This window comes from Protopterus annectens, chromosome 3.part1 (assembly GCF_019279795.1).
Source record: "Protopterus annectens isolate FY-2018-M chromosome 3.part1, PAN1.0, whole genome shotgun sequence".
NCBI lineage: Eukaryota > Metazoa > Chordata > Ceratodontiformes > Protopteridae > Protopterus > Protopterus annectens.
This window is the reverse complement of record NC_056732.1, coordinates 1,292,046,921-1,292,052,502: the sequence shown is the minus strand read 5'-3', so window position 1 is coordinate 1,292,052,502 and position 5,582 is coordinate 1,292,046,921.

Here is a 5,582-nt window from a genome sequence, read left to right as displayed (position 1 = left end):
CCATTACTGTTTGACATATAGCCATGTTAGTTACAAGCAAAGATAATAGGGATATTCCTGTCCACATCTGGAAATTCATACTGTGGCCTACAATGCATTCTGCACATGACACAGTTATTCTACACAAGGGTATCATACAGACAGATACGTGTTATCCAACTCATGCTGTAAACCTATAAGGCTAAAAAGAGTTAGTTATCCACATTTACTACACATGCTATACCAACAGTAACACATAGGTATTAGACCCCAATATGTATAATGGGTAACAATGTGTACATATAGACAAGTGTTATGTAATTTGTCATTTGATATTTGCATTTACAATGGTATTTTGAAGTACATCACTGTATCACATAAGCAATGAGAGGTCTGCATGCATATCCACCAAGATGGTTGTACATCTATGATGAATGTCCATTATTGACAGACTTTGCTGTGTTTGAACTGTTCTGCAGTAAAACACATACATGAACAGTCACTCACACTATCTATATAAACTGTCATGTGTCTGTGTGTGTGACACAGATGACCTAGGTCACAGACAATTCTGGTACATGTAGTTGACAAGTGCTTTAATACTCCACCAGATGTGTCCAGGCACCAGAACTGTGACTTGAGCAACACAAACACATGCTAGATTACATTTTCTGTTTGTGCGTGTGCCTCATTATGGCATTCCTGTTCATGTGTGTGTGCATTTCTGATGTGTGTCATCAGCTACAGTTGAACTGCACATCCAGCATCCCCCACTAGGTGACCATGATTGTTGTCCCCATTGCCAAATGTTTTGTACAGCTGCATCAGATGCCACATATAGGAAGCATTGCAGCTTCCAGGGCAGCCAGCACACACATTCAGTATTATGGGCTGGCCATCACACACAAACCGCAACTTCATGGAGGGGAAGCCCTTGTGGTTGATGTAGGCCCTACCACACTCACTGGCTGGTGCTTTGATGCATATGTGCGTGCAGTGTATTGCACCCAGTACTCAGGGTATTTCACAATTGTGTGGAAAAGACACATATTGCTGCCCAATACCTCATGGGAATTGGGGATATATACATGATCACTGACATGTGCTGACATGGCATTCATGAAATGGTGCAGTACCCTGGATGCTGATGTTGGTGAAATCCACATCATATCACCTGTTGATCTCTGGAAGGTACCTGTTGCTAGTATCCTTAGGGCAACACATACCCTGGTTTCCACTGGGATGGGTTTCCCTCTGTTGGCTCTGTGTGTGAGACATGGCCTGCACAGCTCCACAATCTTCTGCAGGTGGTCTCTGTCTACTCTATAGCGCTCTACTATCTCCAGCTCATTTAGCCCCTGTTAGGTTACCCTGTGCCTGCACACTCTTCTCCGTCTACTCACTGTGTGTTGATGAGCAGCATTCACATTGGCACAACCCTCCGCATGTTGCATATGTTGACGTATAATAGCAATGGCAGCCCCTAACATTATGTTGTCTCAGTTAAGCTTTTTCAGTTTTCACTTCTCTTAGTATCCTACAGTGTTGCAATGTGTCTGAGAAAAACATGGTGGAATGCTGTTTGTAGAGTTGTAAGTGCTGTGCTCTGCTGGCCAACTGTACTGGCTGTGTAATATGCTCATCCTGATTGTTTTCACCTGCTAGCTGTGGTAGTTCTCCTTGGTTAACTTACTGCTATTTGTTTACCTTCCTTTTCACTGTCTGTTTCCACAGTGAGCAGCGCCGCGCATAGGAGCACAGTAAAGTGCACATTCACTTCCACGTGCACACACAGGCTTATACATGCGTACAAACACTTACACTGGCTTACACGACATTACACAGGCTTCAACAATCTTACACTAGCTTACTCATTCTTCAACGCGTGCACATGGGCAGACACGCGTGCACACATGCTTACTCGGGCTTACAGGTGTGCACAGACGTGAACACACTGTAAGCAGGTTTGCAAGAAACTTCAGTGATATCCATGGCATACACTGTCAGTTTCCTGACTTTACCTAGGATAAATCATAACACGTCTCTTCCACTGATGAATAACTGACAGCAAACATGTGACACACTGCTCCAATAAGATTACAGTCTTTTATACATACACACTCATGATGTCACCTATCTTCTACACTGATAGTCCCCTTAACCTACTCTTACACGGTAGAGGCTTTGCCCATATGGCATGACAAATTGTGATTCACTATCCTCAGCCTCAATTGCATAGGATTGCCTACTAATGCTTGGTTACATCTCTGAAAGTGCGCTTCCACGCATAGCAACCACTACTCAGTAGCCATGTTGTCTTCAGCTTGCCATTCACCTGCATGGCAAACTAACTTTTAACTAACATTACAATTTGTATGTATATTTTACATATTTTTCTTGTTTTGTAACCGCACTGCTTATTCGCTCCGCTGCGCTATGCTTAAACACCAGAGATCAGGGGAGGACAACTAGAGTTTTATTAATTTCCAATGGAAAAACATGCCACTGGCCTTATATTTGGCCATTGGCATGCTTCTTCAACTAAATTCATCCTTTATTTGCACCTGACATTGCTCCGTTTAGCTACTTGCAGAACGTTACCCGGTTAACATCCGAGTACATTTCTGCGCATAACATTACTCTTGCATGGACAGCTTACTGTTTCATGTATCGCAAATTTTACATCATTTGCATAACTTTTACCCACAAATGGGGTAATTTGCAAATCCTAACATTGTCCGTGCAACGTTCGTTTTAGGGGCTGTCTTACACACCCCTACAGGATATTGCTGAATAGCTCGGCAGACATCTTGCCTTGCTCTACTCTTACTCTACTCATACACACTGGCCAAGGCTTTGTGAATCCTGGCCTATGCTTTGCTGTGTGCTAATATGTCTATTTGTGGAGTATGCATGGCTGTAGGTATGTTTTGACCTGCTACGTCTGACATTTCTACAGAGCAGCTCCCACTTTCATCATTTGTAGAGGTGACAGCCCTATAGTAACTATATATACAGCTGTGACATTTGACAAGTCAACCCATACCTGCAGTCAATACTAAACTGACTACTTCAGTGCTTTTCATACCTTCAGATCTTTCTTGCAGTAGTATAGTCGATAATATTGTTTCCTATAACATATATCTGTTTCTGATACAAGATATATCATTTTATTACACCACTACACACAATATATGAAGAAATTACAGGCCAGATGCCATTACATTCCTTTTGTAGGACACACCCGCCCAGAGTGTTGTGTTCCTCACAAAATCCAACAGGTGCTAATCAAAACATATTCTGCCATCATCTACCTTATGTGTTCACCGGTATTTGCGCTTTCCGTCAGTGGCAGAACTCACATGCAAGTGTGGGAGACTAAACACTGTATTGGGGACAATGCATAACACCCTGAGGGACACATTTATTTTGTTTCTATTAACCTTCCACATTGACTATCACAGGGCATAAGTATTCATCACATTTATCGAGGTACATGCTTTTGACTTATACATGTTTTGTCATTTGTCATTACGTCTTTCTTCACACCTCTCCACCTAATCTCACTAGTTCTGTACATTTATTTAGGACAGGGTTACCTTCATACCTCTCAATTGTACACATTTTGGGTAAATGTCCCCAACTTAGACTTACAATTTTGTTCCTTTTTTCATAATATTGTGCCTTTCTGGTAATTTAGTGGCAAGTCATTAGGGACTGTGAAGTTAGACAATAATGACAGTCATTACTAGTTTATAATTAATAACCCTCAAAACATTCATACTAATGAATGATCCATTATTCTGTCAATGTTCTAACTTTGTAAGAGGAATATTTAAAATATTCCTTCTTTGTACTTATTTTAAAATGCTTTTGTCCAGATGTCTTATTCTGAAAGGTTGAGAGGTATAGTTACCATCTTAGTCATACGCATGTACATCCATGATAATCACTTACAAGACACTGATATAAGTCCCTACTTCTTCCCCCAATGGTTTACACAATATCCAGTAGATGGGTTCTTCATTTTTGGAAGATATAGGCATGTGCTATACCCACATAGGAATATTAATCACTCCCATGGGGCGGACCTAATAAATCTGTGCCAACCAACACCTGTGAACCTAGGCCCATTCTTGCATACCCATGATTCCCATATCTGGCACCCCTCCACAGTAGTCATAAGACATATTTAATGTGAGCAATAATAAAGTATGAAGACACTTCTAAATACTATCCACTCTCCGTGTATCAGGACATATGTCATACATTCTGTCAACCCATGTGTTATTACACTTGCACAAGCTACTGTTGCATGTACAGCTATATTGTAGTTGCGGATGACACGCTTTTGCAGCAATCATTACAGGATAGTGCCTGTATAGATTCACAATTTTTGTGGTCCTGCAAAGGACACCTTTATCCATGTTTAAAGAGTAGAACTTGCAGATCTGGCACACTGGTACTTTCTGGGTAATGGTTTGGAAAGCAGCAGTGTATTTACCTTTATTGCATGTCTGTATGTCTATCCATAATAGCTTTGATGTAACCTATTTATGTACATGTGTTATATCTACAAGGACATATGTTTGTATGTTTGTTATGTATATATCAATTAATGTTGTATGTGTTTGTATAGCTGCATATATATATATATATATGTCTGTACATTCTTTATTTCATATATTTATTTAGTTTAAGTCTGTGGATATATATCTATACACAAATGTATATATCCATATATAGAAATAATGTGTAGGAAACAGCATTCATTTGCTATGCTGTGAGCGGATTACACACGCGCAGGCGCACTTGCATATCCTTATTGTGGGTTACATATGTTTACTAAGTCTTTGTGCTTACGTGGGCTTTATTACTTGTGACAGTACCAGTAAAATATCTGTAATCTGGTTAACGGACATATGCGAAACACACGTTCACCTTGACATATTTAAATGTCTGTACAGCACAGACGCATTCATTACACTTTAACATTATATGTGCTGTAGTCGTATTTGTACAGGAACTGCATTCATGTTGGCCAGATGCTGTAACCACTATACTATTGGTGTTCTGATTCATTTATATGCATACCCATAGTACATAGCTACATTAACATATGCCTCACCGCTTCACTTACAACACAGGCATCCATTCTCCTGCTGGGAAAAAAGCGGTACTACATATTACACATTCCCTATTCCCTACTGCTCTGGACCCACGCTGCATATTTAATCAGTCCAGGGATATTCAGAACTCCAAGGCTTATAGTCCTGGCACATACAAGTCTTTGATTGTCAGGGTGTTCATGTGGTGATCTGGGTTTAGGCTTGTCCACCTGGTGAACAGAACTGCCCTGACCGTGTTCAAATGTCAGACAAAGCACATGGACAGAGCTTGTCCATTTTATACATTTTAACTGTGTTTACAGACACAGGTGTTTGGGCACCTGTCAGCAGCTTATTATGTTGTCAATACATAATATGGGTGGGTGCTGGTTACAATACATAATCCACGGGGAGTGGTGTTCCCATTCACATTTGACTATTTCTTGTATTCATTCATATGAGGATTATTATTTTGGACATGAATTAACTACAGGT